At 39.1% G+C, this 16,215-nt stretch overlaps 2 pseudogenes; both read left to right on the top strand.

Moving 5' to 3' along the window:
• LOC105003524 overlaps nt 1-16,215 on the top strand; it is a 172,783-nt pseudogene that overhangs the window by 104,917 nt on the left and 51,651 nt on the right.
• Nucleotides 9,633-13,835, top strand: LOC105003514 (annotated as a pseudogene).

The raw sequence follows: 16,215 nt of genomic DNA, 5'->3' as shown, positions 1-16,215 counted from the left end.
AGGTATACATGTGTTCCCCATCCCGAACCCTCCTCCCTCCTCCCTCCCCATACCATCCCTCTGGGCCGTCCAGTGCACCAGCCCCAAGCATCCAACATCGTGCATCGAACCTGGAAATTTATTTATTTATAGGCTGTATGTATAAAAATAATGCCTTATAATAAAGAAATTAAGCAATTGAGAAATTTAGCAAAGAAGAAAAATTTAAACCACCCATAATAGTTGTCATTAATATCACTTGAATCCACATTTCAGACATTTTTCTATACAAATATACAAGGAGAAGAATGGTTAGAGAGAAATATTTTTAGAAAAATGAGATTATCTGATCTGTAATGTTCTGAATAAAAAAATATTGAATTTCATTGAATTTAACGAGGAAAAAAAACTAGAATAAAAGAGAAATTGTTTTAACTTTGAATAAGTTCGTCACATAAAAAGAAATTGCTTCCTACTGGGATTAATATATGCACTCTACTATATATAAAATAGATAACTAATAAGGACCTATTGTATAGCACAGGGAACTCTACTCAGTTCTCTGTACTGGCCTATATGGGAAAAGAATCTAAAAAAGAGTGGATATATGTATAACAGATTCACTTTACTGTATACCTGAAACTAACACAACATTGTAAATAAACTATACTCCAATAAAAAAAAATTTTTTTAAGAGAAATTGCTTCCTAATGGATTCCTGTAAAGTTTTGGAAAATATTAAGAAGCTGAATCTTTTTAAATGTCATGATAAAAATTCACTCCTTCCTATAACAGAAGTGAAATCATCAGTGTTCCCATAGCTCCACCTTCCTCCTGTCCGTTCAGTTCAGCCACTCAGTCGTGTCCAACTCTTTGTGGCCCCATGGACTGGAACTTGCCAGGCTTCCCTGTCATTCACCAAATCCCATAGCTTACTCAGACTCATGTCCATTGATTCAGTGATTCCATCCAACCATCTCACCCTCTCTCATCCCCTTCTCCTCCTGCCTTCTATCTTTCCCAGCATCAGGGTCTTTTCCAATGAGTCAGTTCTTCTCGTCAGGTAGCCAAAATATTGGATCTTCAGCATTAGTCCTTCCAATGAATATTCAGTACTGATTTTCTTTAGGATCAACTGGTTTGAGCACCTTGCAGTCCAAGGGACGCTCAAGAGTCTTCTCCAACAGCACAGTTCAAAAGGATCAATTCTTCGGCGCTCAGCCTTCTTTATGGTCCAATTCACATCCATACGTGACTTCTAAAAGCCATAGCATTGACTAAACAGACGTTTGTCTGCAAAGTAATGTCTCAGCTTTTTAATATGCTGTCTAGGTTGATCATAACTTTTCTCCCAAGGAGCGTCTTTTAATTTCATGACTGCAGTCACCATCTGCAGTGATTTTGGAGCCTAAGAAAATAAAGTGTCTCACTGTTTCTATTATTTCCCCATCTATTTGCCATGAAGTGATGAGACCAGATGCCATGATCTTAGTTTTTTGAATGTTGAGTTTTAAGCCAACTTTTTCACTCTCCTCTTTCACTTTCATCAAGAGGCTGTTTAGTTCCTCTTTGCACCCTCTACCATAAAGGTGGTGTCATCTGCATATCTGTTCAGTTCAGTTCAGTCACTCAGTCGTGTCCAACTCTTTGTGACCCCATGAACCACAGCACGCCAGGCCTCCCTGTCCACCACCAACTCCCAGAGTTCACCCAAACCCATGTCCACTGAGTTGGTGATGCCATCCAACCATCTCATTCTCTGTCGTCCCCTTCTCCTCCTGCTCTCAGTCTTTCCCAGCATCAGGGTCATTTCAAATGAGTCAGCTCTTTGCTTCAGGTGGCCAAAGTATTGGAGTTTCAGCTTCAGCATCAATCCTTCCGATGAATATTCAGGACTGATTTCCTTTAGGATGGACTGGTTTGATCTCCTTGCACTCCAGGGGACTCTCAAGAGTTCAAAAGCACAGTTCACCACAGTTCAAAAGCATCAATTATTTGGTGCTCAGCTTTCTTTACAGTCCAACTCTCACATCCATACGTGACTACTGGAAAAACCATAGCCTTGACTAGACGGACCTTTGTTGACAAAGTAATATCTCTGCTTTTCAATATGCTATCTAGGTTGGTCATAACTTTCCTTCCAAGGAGTAAGTGTCTTTTAATTTCACAGCTGCAGTCACTATCTGCAGTGATTTTGGAGCCCAAAAGAACAAAATCAGCCACTGTTTCCCCATCTATTTGCCATGAAGTAATGGGACCAGATGCCATGATCTTAGTTTTCTGAATGTTGAGCTTTAAGCCTCAACTTTTTCCCTGTCTTCTTTCACCTTCATCAAGAGGCTCTTTAGTTCTTCTTCACTTTCTGCCATATTGATATTTCTGCCGGCAATCTTGATTCCAGCTTGTGCTTCATCCAGCTTAACATTTTGCATGATATAAGTTAAGTAATCTGGGTGACTATATACAGCCTTGTCTATTGTTTCATGTCTGGTTCTAACTGTTGTTTCTTGACCTGCATGCAGATTTCTCAGGAGGCAGGTAAGGTGCTCTCGTATTCCCATCTCTTGAAGAATTTTCTATAGTTTATTGTGATCCACACAGACAAAGGTTTTAGTGTAGTCAATGAAGCGTAAGTAGATGTTTTTCTAGATTTCTCTTGCTTTTTTGATGATCTGAGGGATGTTGGCAATTTGATCTCTGGTTCCTCTGCCTTTTCTAAATCCAGCTTGAACATTCAGAAATTCCCAGTTCACATACTGTTGAAGCCTAGCTTGGAGAATTTGGAGCATTACTTTGCTAGTGTGTGAGATGTGTGCAATTGTGCAGTAGTTTGAGCATTCTTTGACATTTGCCTTTCTTTGGGATTGGAATGAAAACTGACCTTTTCCAGTCCTGTGGCCACTGCTGAGTTTTCCAAATTTGCTGAAATATTGAGTTCGGCACTTTCATAGCATCATCTTTTAGAATTTGAAATAGCTCAACTGGAATTCCATCATCTCCACTAGCTTTGTTTGTAGCGATGCTTCCTGAGGCCCACTTGACTTCACATTCCAGGATGTCTGGCTCTAGGTGAGTGATCACACCATTGTGATTATCTTGGTCGTGAAGATCTTTTTTGTACAGTTCTTCTGTGTATTCTTGCCACCTCTTCTTAATATCTTCTGCTTCTGTTAGGTCCATACCATTTCTGTCCTTTATTGAGCCCATCTTTGCATCCAATGTTCCCTTGGTATCTCTTATTTTCTTGAAGAGATCTCTAGTCTTTCCCATTGTTTTGTTTCCCCATTCTGTTTGTTTGCACTGATCACTGAGGAAGGCTTTCTTATCTCTCCTTGCTATTCTTTGGAACTCTGCATTAAAATGGGCATATCTTTCCTTTTCTCCTTTGCAACCTAGGATTATCAAATAACTATTTTTATTATTTCTTAAAGATTGATCTGAGATAAACATTCAAGAAAAAATACGTCAAATACTCAAATAAGTTTGGATATCTTTGATTTAGCCAAACCAGTTTTCAGCAGAATTTTTTGAATCTATTTATGGTAATGAACTCTCTGAATTTGTAAGAGATAATATGCATTATAACAAAGTTCCAATAATATTTGATCATGAAACTCCTTGTGTTCATGGATTCCTGGAACAGACTTTGCAGAAATTTTGCTTTCTTCTAATCATGAAATTTTACAACTAAGTGGAGCCTTAAAGTGACTCAATTTTAAACTCTAATTTTTCAAGAGGGAAACAAATGTAGAGAGTTTAAGTGACTTCCCCAAGGGCACACAGCTCTTTGATGGTAATGGCAGGTCTAGAATCTGTATCTTCATATTCTTGATCTAATGTTCTCTGAATCTGGTCAAAAATAAATGAAGTCACTTGATGACCTAAATGTGAAGGAAATCCAAAAAGTGCAGATATACGTATATGTGTAGCTGATTCACTTTGCTGTACAGTAAAAACTAACACAACATTGTAAAGCAACTATACTCCAATAATTTTTTTTTTTTAATTAAGGAAAAATAAGTCACAAGATGCAGTGGCCTGAAGGCAAGCCTCTTTATTCACTTACACATATGCGGTATGTCCTTTTTTACCTGTGAGAATAGTAAGAAGCAAATTCTTTCCTGTGAACCTCAAATCACCCTTCTGATAGCTCATAGCATCCTCTCTCTCAACCCTTCTTAGATATCTGATCTTTCTGAGGGTTTAAGAGTCTCTGATTATTCTCTGTAAAATCTCCATGTAGAGTGGATATCACACTCCCTTGATCATCTTATTAGTCCCTCCAGCAAAATTTAGCCAGAAAAATTTCCCTTCCGACATCCTGGTCCAAATTGATGAGGCTTCCTGGTGGCTCAGAGGTTAAAGCGTCTGCATGCCATGCAGAAGACCTGAGTTCGGTCCCTGGGTTGGGAAGAGACCCTGGAGAAGGAAATGGCAACCCAGTCCAGTATTCTTGCCTGGAAAATCCCGTGGACAGAGGAGCCTGGTGGGTTACAGTCCACGGGGTAGCAAACAGTCGGACACGACTGAGCGACTTCACGTCACACTTACACGTTGCAGTTATGTGGACACCCTCGCACCCCATAAGTAGAATTTAAAAAGGGCTTGTAATTTAGAAATGGAATCACCTTTCCATTAGGCAAAGGGACAGTGTGAACCTGAAACCCTTAAATGTTCTGGACCCTTTAACTTTGAAACAGAGTTAAGAAGTACGTCCCCAGATTGAACAGCATTATTATTTGTCAATATACTGTTGTAATAATGAAACATTTGATATAACTTGAATGTCCAGTAGCATAGTATTGGTTAGTGAATCAAAGTGTATTATGAAGTACCCTACAGCCAATAAAAATTACGTTCTAGAGCAGTTCATGGAAAGATGTCAACAACAGAGCTTCCGGAAAAACATGCCAGGAAGAATGTTTTGGTGCCCTTTGCCTTCTTGGGAGATGGTCAGGGTCTCATGGGGCATGAACCCCCAGGTTCAATGTCTCAAAACTACAGGCATCCTTCCCTGTTAACCCTACTATTCATAAAAATGTTACTTTTTATGTGTATGCCATGATGTAGAAAATATTCAGAAAACTGATCTAAACCATATTACATGTAAAAAGATTATGAGATATTACTACAAAAGTACATATTTTTATAAACAGAGAAACACTCAAAATTGTGCCAGGAAATATACCCCGCCTATGTCCAGGTGATGGGAATGCAGTGATTTTTATTCTCATGCTTTTGCTCATCTACATTTCTCTTTTTTAGTGAATGCTTTTCTTTAATAGAAATAATATGACAATAGTAATTTAATACTTACATGACCCTTAATATGATTTATCTTGTTTTAGCCTCAAGCAGGCCTGTGAAGTGTAGGCACTGCTATTATTATTTCATTATGTAACTGCTATTTTTAAATTTCAGATTTGAAGTTATTAGGAACAGGACAAGTTGATGCAGGCAGAAAGAAGAAGGTGGAAATGAGACATATCTGAAAAGTAGAAATAAGAGGAAATAGTAACTAATTGTCCACGGGAAACAAGTATGTGTGCCTCCAGGATATTGAGCATTATGGCATTGGTAACCAAAAAAAAGAATCAAGAAAATACAAAATCATATGAAGATTTTAAAGGAATTTAGATAAATGGCTAGTTTTCAAGAAGGAGTTTTGAGATTGGCTCTTTACTTGTTGAGACTGAGGAGATAACCTAGCAGGTTGGTGGAAATGTCCAGGTAATGGCCAGTGCTCAGGTGAGAGAGAAAACCTGAAGCTGTGCACAGTCATCCATGTGGAGCCATGCTTACAGCCATTCAGAAGGGCTCTCCTGAGAAAAGAATGTACTCAGAAAATCAAGCCACCTAAAGCCTTACCCTTTAGGGCTTGTGTCCACAGACCCCCTAAACTTGACAAGCATGTGTAGAACAATAATAGAATGGAATTCCACGAGTCCTTGTGCGTGCATAGATGTTGACAGTGGATGGCATGTTCAAATAGTTTTCATTGTTTTCCCTTAGATCAGAGACTACTTCATTTCTTTTAAAGAAAATGTAGGTAGAAAAGACATTCAACAAGCTTGTGGTGTAATGTTACTGAGCAGCATCCTAGAAGATCGAGTTCAAAGTGAAAGATATCCTAATCTTGGGAAGAAGTGATCGGAAGTTGAGAAAATGCAACTGAATCGTGACAGATGCTTGGTATATTGCATTTTGGATGAGGAAAGGGTCAAGTTGCAAAAATACAAAATGGAGGGTCTCTGAATATGTATAAATACAATGAGCAAAGACGTAAGAATCTCAGGAAAGCACAGCTTGAAAAGCAATATGCTGTATGTATTTGTGATGGTGCATATAAGATGTTTATTAGGAAATATTTTTTCAGGCAGTAGAAAGACATAAATATAATAATATAATCACCTTATTGTATTTGACATTTAGAAGAAATATGTTAGAAATACATAACCATATTTCTCTTCAAGGTCCTTCTTTTAAGAGAGTTCAAAATTATTAAATACAATACAGAGGACATCAAAGAAAAATGAATACATAACTGTAAAATGTGCTTTTAACAAAAAAGCTAATGAGCATGGTATTATTTATCTTTGGAATCAAAAGATCAAAGGATGATTTAATAAGGATCAGGATTATTATGTTACACAAGATTGTTGTACAGAACTCTTGGGCATCCTTAATGCCAGTAGAACAATAGGAAATAGACTGAAACTATTAATAATCCTCCCAAAGTACATGTGCATATATACACACACATGGGCTTCCCTCGTGGCTCAGATGATAAAGAATCCATCTGCAATGCAGGAGAACTGGGTTCATCTCTGAGTTGGGAAGATCCTCTAGAGAAAGGAAAGGCTACCCTTTCCAGTATTCTGGCCTGGAGAATTCCATGGGCTGTATAGTCCATGGGGTTGCAAAGAGTCAGACATGACTGAGCAACTTTGACTTTCACACACACATACAGTATGTATGTGTATATAAGGGTATGTTTGTATAGAGTCTAGAAGGATATATATAAAGCTATTAATAGTTACTATTTGTATGTGGCATTGATTATAGATGTTTTTATTTGTTCCATATCTGTATCTTCTAATTTACAGTAAACATGAAATGTTTGTGCAGTAAGAAAAATATCTGTATAATATTATAGAAGCAAAGAAATCACTTCCCTCTCATCCATATCACCCAGCCAACCCCTAATCTACAAAACTTACTTTTCATAAGATTCTTTATAACAGTACTGGTATGTTTTATCTGTTTCAGATGCTAGTGGAAAGTAACAACCTTTCAGACAAGATCATTGTTTTGCCAGGGAAAATTGAAGAAATCTCACTTCCTGAGGCTGTAGATGTGATCATTTCAGAACCAATGGGATACATGCTGTTCAATGAAAGGATGCTAGAAAGTTACCTTCATTCCAAAAAGTGGCTGAAAACAAATGGTGAGCTGGCTAGTTCCTGGTTTTGAAAGTAGGCTAACTTTTCTGTAAGATTTGCCATCTTCCTTCGCCTATATTCAATCCTTTACAGAAAGGAGGAAAGAATATTTCTGTTAAACCAGGTGTTTGACTTCCTCATCTTATTCTCCCATAATAATTGAGCTAGTCCCCAAAAGACCCTGATGGCCGTGGTGTTCAGAATGGTGTAGAAGACCAGTTCCAAGTTTTGTGTTCTTGTCCTGATACAATCACTTTCTTTCTTAGCTAACTTGGCCTGACACTTGATCTTTTGACTTTGGCTTCCTCATCGGTAGTATTAAAAGTAATCTCTAAAGCCCTTTCAAGTGTTGACCTTCTGTAGTGTGAGAAAGTGTCTGGTGTTCGTTTCTTTCTAACATATTCTCTTCCTGCTGTGTTTCTTTCCCTATGATCGCTACATGTAATTGAGATAATAAGATAAAGTTCAGCTGACCGAATATCTGTGTGTGCTAAGCAGACTTTGTATAAATTATTTTATGAAAACCTTACAAAGTTTGAGTAATGAAAGCTTTCAGTTTATTTGGAGGTTTACTGCAGAGATTCTCGGTGATTTTATACTCCTTTCCCAGGAGACGTTTGGTTATGTCTGAAGACAGTTTGAGATGTCATAACTGGCAAAGGAGGTGCTACCAGCACCTATGGGGGAGGCCAGGGACTTGCTAAATATCTTTTGATGTGCAGGATATCACCCCAACACATCAAAGAGTTATTCAGGCCAAAATGTCAATAGTGCCAAGATTGAGACCTGGCTTGGTAGGAGACAGTATTACAATCCCCACTTAGAACACTGAAGCACCATGAGGGAAAGCAGCTTGGCAAGGACAGAACTCTAGTAAGTCACAGAGCCTGGATTTGATGCTAGATCTGTCTGACCCTAAAACCCACACTCACAACCCCTTGCACACACACTAACTTTCCACTCTTCACCAGAGAGGGGACGTATTCCAATAACACATATTTTTTCAAATGAGAGTTAGAAAAATAACTGGCCAGTTTTAGCAGTTGTATCTCTAGTGAGAATGGCAGCTCCTTCCTTACCTGTTATACTTACCTGAGATTACCATCGTTGTGGCTCACTGCTAGTTCCCAATGAAGACAAAATAACGAATAAAATATAACACGTACTCACCAGATTACCTGGTATGTATGCATATAAGTAAAGGTTGACGTTTGTCTATAATTTCCTACAGGTTTCAAAAATTAGGGATTTACCAATAGGCATTTTTTTTAAAAAATGCATGTAAAAATAAATAAGCTCAGGTAAAGTATACCTAATGTTAAGAACTTCATTAGCATTCCCATTATAAAACAGCCAAGGAGGATCTTGGAAGCCTTGTGGTCATGTGATAAAATTGAACTCTGGGAGATGAAAGCAAAGGAACAAAGCTGTTTGGATTTCCTCCTCAGTGCCTCCAGAAAGAATTTTTATACTTTTTCTGGGTTTTTCTCAAATGGTTAGGTGTCTTCGTATGATGAGATTTTAAACAAAGTTAATTAATATGCATCTGATGAGCTGCTCCCTAAGCTGAATATTTGGACTTAATATCTGGGCATCCTTTTCCCCCAGATATTAGGAACATATATGAAATTTTATATTGGGTGATGTATCTTTAAGTAGACAAGTAGAAATGAATACTGATTTTATCAGCCTTCTACCCTGTGCATTCCTGGGGGAAAGGATGATTGATTTTTTTCCAAATTATTTTTATTTTCCATCAAAATAAGATATAGTTTACAACATCACATAATAATAAAAAGACAGTGAAAAATAGTAACCCTCTGCCATGCCTCTTCCATTCCCAAGACTGCTGCCTGAAGGCTTTTTCCTTTTCAGCTCTCTTTTCTATTGCTTCTATTATTTAACTACATATTTCTATGTAAAATTATCATGTTGCTTTTCTTGTCACCCTCTGGTTGAGAAGTTAGCTCTCCTATATAGCAACTCCTTCTCTTGTTGAGACACCCCCACTCCATCCTCTTGACGTATTTATACAGGTCCTCAGTCCCTTATCCAGACCTTTGATGGGGCCAGGTACGTTTCAGAATTCAGAATCTGGAGGACTTTGGAAAGGCTGTAGAATCACACATGTATTATACTTCACTCCTCCAGTGGGATCTGAGGCAACACTCCATAATGAAACATATAATATTTCTGCAACAAAACACGGATATGGATACCAAGTCCATATTGGTATGGATTGTTGTTATTGTTCAGTTGCTCAGTTGTGTCCATCACATTGCAGCCTCATGAACTGCAGCACGCCAGGCTTCCCTGCCCTTCACTATCTCCTGGAGTTTGCTCAGACTCACGTCCGTTGAGTCAATGATGCCATGTTAGCATCTCATTCTCTTGTCGCCCCCTTTCCTCTTGCCTTCAGTCTTACCCATCATCAGGGTCCTTTCCGGTGAATCGGCTCTTCACATCAGGTAGCCAAAGTATTGGAGTTTCAGCGTTAGTCCTTCCAATGAATATTCAGAGTTGATTTCCTTTGGGATTGACTGGTTTGATCTCCTTATTGTCCAGGGGACTCTCGAGTCTTTTCTAGAACCACAGTTTGAAAGCATCAGTTCTTTGGTGCTTAGCCTTCTTTATGGTCCAACTCTCACATCTGTACATGACTACTGGAAAACCATAGCTTTAAGTATACGGACCTTTGTCAGCAAAGTGATGTCTCTGCTTTTTAATGTACTGTTTAGATTTGTCATAGCTTTTCTTCTAAGGAGCAAGTGTCTTTTAATTTCATGGCTGCAGTCACCATCCATAGTGATTTTTGAGCCCAAGAAAATAAAATCTGTCACTGTTTCCATTTTTGTCCCCATTTATTTGCCATGCAGTGATGGGACTGGATGCCATGATCTTAGTTTTTTCTGTGTTGAGTTTTAAGCCAGCTTTTTCACTCCACTCTTTCACCTTCATCAAGAGGCTCTTTAGTTCCTCTTTGCTTTCTGCCATTAAAGTGGTATCGACTGTATTTCTGAGGTTATTGATATTTCTCCTGACAATCTTGATTCCAGCTTGTGATTCATCCAGCCTGACATGTCCCATGAAGTACTCTGCTTAAAAGTTAAATAAACACAGTGACAATATACAGCCTTGACGTATTCCTTTCCCAGTTTTGAACCAGTCCAGTGCTCTTGCCTGGAGAATCCCAGGGACGGGAGCCTGGTGGGCTGCCGTCTATGGGGTCGCACAGAGTCGGACACGACTGATGTGACCTAGCAGCAGCAGCACTGTTGCATGTCCCATTTTTGCTGTTGCTTCTTGTCCTGCATACAGACTTCTCAGGAGGGATATGTAAAGACTATAAACTCAAGTCAATTCAGGTCAGGTCTTGCCATCATATAATGTTGCAAACCTAACAAAAATCTGTTGCTTTGCAGAGCTTTTTGGATTTTAGAATGTTTTTAAAAATATAAGGCAGTATAGACCTAGATTATTACTTGCTTTAAGTCAGTAATCAGTGTTTACATCATTATGCCAATGTAAATACTGTTCAGCGCTGAGTCAGGTGATACAGTAGGTGGATCCTCTCTGTATGTGTGTTCAGTTGTGTCCGACTCTCTGTGACCCCAGGGACTGTAGCCCACCAGGTTACATATGGTTATGTATCTTTTTCATGAAATCTTTTGTTCTTCCTAGAGTTAATTGCCTTGTTTTTTTTATTAGTTTTCTGTATACTCATGACTGATTTTTTCCATGCTTTAACAGGTCTGACAGATTGCCTATCAGTATTTATTTTGTGGAATTCTCCTGTAATTCTCTGTCCTCCTCTACCACACGAACTGGTGGCTCTCTAGTCCTATTGTATGGCTACTCTACTTTGACTTTTGGTCATCATTTTTTGTCTTCTCTTTTTTGATTTACAGCATTCCTTTCAGCAAAGAATATTTTCCAATAGCTTCTGGGGAAAGGATGCTTGAGAGTTACTTTGTTTGTTGAGTCCTTGCATTATCGTTTTGTTAGATAGAGAATTTTAACTTGAAAACAACTTTTACTCAGTATTTTTAAGGCATATTTTTTTAGAATCTGGTTTCCTGTGTTACTATTGAGAAGTCCAATGCCATTCTGACTTCTGAACTTTTAGAATGGCGTACTTTTTCCATCTTGATGCTTTTAGTATTTTTTCTTTAGTTCTCTTAGGGTGAAACATTTTAAATTGCCATGCTGTACATGTAGTTGTTATTTGTTTAGTTGCTAAGCCCTGTCCAACTCTTTTGTGACCCCATGGACTGTAACCTGCCAGGCTCCTATGTCCATGGGATTTCCCAAGCAAACATACTGGAGTGGGTTGCCATTTCCTTCTCTAGGACATGTAATGGGTATGTTAAATCAGAAGACTCATTTTCTTCTTCTCTTGGAATTTTTCTTGTATTTTACCTTTGATGAGTTCCTCTCCTCCATTTCATCTGATATCTTTGAAATTCCTGTTAGACTTGGGCTCAGAGCTCTGAAACTTGACAAGTTTACACAGATAATGATACATTTGACTTTTCCAAAGTTGTTTAATATCCTTGAAATTTGAAAAACTACCAGCAGTCATTACTGTTTTGACGACAGTGCTTGAGATTTAGATGGAGAAATGTGAATGATGTTACACCCATGGTTTTTCTCTGATCACCTCTGAAAATACTATGAATGAAATGATTTGTTCAATTTTAAGAGACATCAAAGGGAACGTAGGTAAAGTATGAGACCATTGACTATAGGAGGGAATTCTCCCCTGAGTTTTTTTCCTTCTACTTAATAGCTCCGTGATTATGGCTGAATCATTTAAATTTCCCTGTTTCTTAGTTTTCTCATTTATAAAATGAATATAATAATAGTACCTGCTTTATATTATTGTAAGAATTAAATGAATTAATACACGGAAAGCCCATGGAAAGGTTCAAGACAGGGTTGACATAACCAAGAAATTTTAGGTACTATTATTAGAACGATGATGATAATTACAGGATTTATAGTTTTTTAGATGATGAGAGCTATAATGCTGATCACCACGTCTGCCTGCCCAGAAAGGCCCAACTTCAGGCATGCTAGCCTAGGTGTTTGTTTTCTGCTAAAGTAAATGCCTTTTCCCCTTTTAATTGCAAATGTAAGGAACAAAATGTAAGTGCGGCTTCCTGGCATGCAGGATGGTGAGCCAGCACATAAGTATAGAGTCTAATAGCACTTAAAAAGATAGTAAGGTTTTACATCAACAAAGGTCGAGAATGAAAATACTAACAATAATGTGATAGGAGGATTGAATGTAGATTATTTTTCTCTGATCACCTCTGAAAATACTATGAATGAAATGATTTGTTCATGGCGAAGTTGTTTTTACAGAAAATAAAAAAATAAATGGAGAGTCTGAACTCTGAGGCAGCGCAAAGCGGCCTGGGGACTGGTGCATGGTAGGAGATGCAAGGCTGAGTCTGAACCTCTGTATAGAAGGCACGAGAGGCTGGCAGCTTCGACTGAAGCACATTGAGTGGCAACAGCAGTAGAAGTATTGAGCAACAGTGGCAAGCAGAGCTACAGCAGGTGGGAATACCATTCTGCTTCCAAAGTGAAGGTGCCCATGGATCTGGGAAATCTGCAAGGCATACCCCTGCAAGGTCTCACTCCAAGGAAGATGCCAGGCATTTCAGATCAAAGTCCAAGTCCAGATCTGAATCTAAGTATAGATCCAGAAGAAGTTCTTGAAGGCATTATACAAGGTCACGATCTCAGTCCCGCTCCCATAGTAGGTTCCACATAGCAGATCTTACAGTAGAGATTATGGAAGATGGCATTGCCACAGTCATTCTCCCATGTGAACTCACAGGCGTCATGTTGGGAATCAGGCAAATCTTGATCCCAACTGTTGTTTTGGAGTATTTGGGTTGAATTTGTACACTACAGAAAGAGATCTAAGAGAAGTGTTCTCTAAATATGGCCCAGTTGCTGATGTATGTCTATTGTATATGACCAGCAATCTAGACATTCAAGAGGATTTTCCTCTATATACTTGGAAAATGTCAATGATGCCAAGGAAGCAAAAGGGCGTGCCAGTGGAATTGAGCTTGATGGACATAGTATTAGAGTTGATCTCTCTGTAACAAAAAGAACACATACCCCAACCAGGAATTTACATGGGGAGACCTACCTGCGGCAGCTCACACCATTGAGTTTACTTACGACAGAGGATATGATTGAGGCTGTGATGGTTGGGACTATTAAAGCATATCATATAAAGGAGGAGGAGGATGGAAAGCTGCTCAAGACAGGGATCAGATATAGAGAAGATGGTCACCTCCTCCCTCTTATAGTCGTGGATGGTACAGATCATGTTCCAAATCTTAATCATACTCACCTTGTCACTGCCAAAGCATGAAGATGAAGACTTCCTGACATCTGCCCTAGAGTTGGGGTATTGTTTGTGGACAGTATTTTTTATTATCTCCTGTTTAAAAAGTGAACAGTGCCTAGCGAAGTTAGGTAACTTACACCTTTTATGATGACTACTTTTGGTGGAGTTGAAATGCTGTTTCCATTCTGCATTTGTGTAGTTCAGTGCTTTGTTCAAGGTTAAGTGTTTTCAGAAAAGTATGTTTTGCATGTATTATTTTACAGTCTAAAATTTTGACTGCTGAGAAGTTTCTGTTGTATAGAACTTCATGTAAATGAAGATTCCAGGGTATTCTGAAGATCAAAACCTGTGTGTAAAATGCTACCAGTGGCAAAAAGCAACAGTACAGTTTGATTTTTACATTTCTTTCTAACATATCAATGCTTGGCAGAACTGTTCAGATTAGATTGTTGGTAGTAAATTCAAGACAGAAAGGCCCATTTTCCTACAGTCCACGAAACATACCATACTTTTTATACCTGCAATTAAGTGATAAAAATTATGCTTTATAACTCTATACTGCTAGTATTAAAACTAAAGCTCTTTCAATACAGCAAATGCTTAATGCTTATATAAATACGAATCTGTCAGCCTTTGTGTAATCTGTATTATATACAGCAGGGAATGAGTTACACCATGTGTGCCTTCAGAAAGCTATTTCTTAAAGCTATTACAAGAGGATAATAGTCTTTCAACTAGTTATCAGCAAGTGATGAATACGTTCCACCACAAATGTGCTCTTGATCTTCTAGCTTTAACACTGTATGGAAGAACTGGGTGCTTCAGAGTTTGAGAAAAAAGAAGGGAGCACTATACCTGTGTTGTGGATGATCTGAAGACTTCGTTCATTTTTTAAATATTATATTCAGGTCCCCTTTGCTTACCAAAGGAGGCCCAGTTTCACGCAAATGTTTTGAGAACTGTGTTTAAATAAACACAAATGAAAAGAGTAAATAAATAAATGAAGGAAGGAAATGCCCAGATTTCTAAGCACCAGGCATAGAGAAAGGAAAAAGCCAATAGCTGAGAAGGCCAGTCAGCCAGCTTAAAGGCCTCACCTAAGTACTCTAAGCTTTCATTACAGCGTAGCTCTGTGACTTGCTATGATAGTCTCTTATATCCCCTCCAATCTGCTGCCTAGTTTTCTTATCACTGCTTTGAGGCAGCTTTATACATTCACCTGTTGCGTGATAACTGAGATAGAATGAAAGAATGGAACCGGTTGCATGGCAAGTGAGCATCTTCAATCAGAAGGCAGTAGGAGTCCACTTTGAGCCTGTTGTCTTTTACTCAATAGGAATCATGTTTCCAACGTTCAGTGATATCCACTTGGCCCCCTTTTCTGATGAGCAGCTGTACATGGAACACCTCTCCAGAGCCAACTTTTGGTAATGTTCTTTTCTCTCTTCTCCTCCTTTTCAGAGTAAACCAGCGTTCCTACACTGTTGACACAGTGGGTCATAAACTGGGGGCAGGGACTGACCTGGGCACTGTAAGAAGTTTAACAGCCTTTTTGGCATGTATTACTGGATGCCAAAGGCACCTTCCCACTAATGTGCCAACCAAAAATGTCTCCAGACATTGCCAAACATCCCCTTGGAAGACAAAATCACCCCTTGTTGAGAATTACTGAAATAGAAGTGAAAGTGTTAGTTGCTTAGTCATGTCTGACTCTTTGAGACCCCATGGACTAAAGCCCACCAGGCTTCTTTGTCCTTGGACTTCTCCAGGCAAGAATGCTGGAGTAGGTAGCCATTCCCTTCTCCAGGGAATCTCGCTAACCCAGGGATAGAATCTGGGTCACCTTCATTGTAGGCAGATTTCTTACCATCTGAACCACCAGAGAAGCCCCCGAAATAGACAAATAAGGGAGCTACCATTCAAAATACTTCCCTAAGAGTTGGACTGTGAAGAAAGCTGAGCGCCGAAGAATTGATGCTTTTGAACTGTGATGTTGGAGAAGACTCTTGAGAGTTCCTTGGACTGCAAGGAGATCCAACCAGTCCATTCTAAAGGAGATGAGTCCTGGGTGTTCTTTGGAAGGAATGATGCTAAAGCTGAAACTCCAATACTTTGGCCACCTCATGCGAAGAGTTGACTCATTGGAAAAGACCCTGATGCTGGGAGGGATTGGAGGCAGGAAGAAAAGGGGACACCAGAGGATGAGATGGCTGGATGGCATCACCGACTCGATGGACATGAGTTGAGTGAACTCCGGGAGTTGGTGATGGGCAGGGAGCCCTGGTGTGCTGTGATTCATGGGGTCACAAAGAGTCGGACACGACTGAGCAACTGAACTGAACTGAATGCTAAAGTTAATAGTATCCTCCCCTGCCTACCATTTCCTGTTTCCACTTCCTCCATCCATTCCTTTGGCCCCAA

The sequence above is a fragment of the Bison bison genome, unplaced genomic scaffold (assembly GCF_000754665.1).
Source record: "Bison bison bison isolate TAMUID 2011002044 unplaced genomic scaffold, Bison_UMD1.0 scf7180017864469, whole genome shotgun sequence".
NCBI lineage: Eukaryota > Metazoa > Chordata > Mammalia > Artiodactyla > Bovidae > Bison > Bison bison.
The sequence above is the reverse complement of the archived record's forward strand: the minus strand, read 5'-3'. Positions and strand labels throughout refer to the sequence as shown.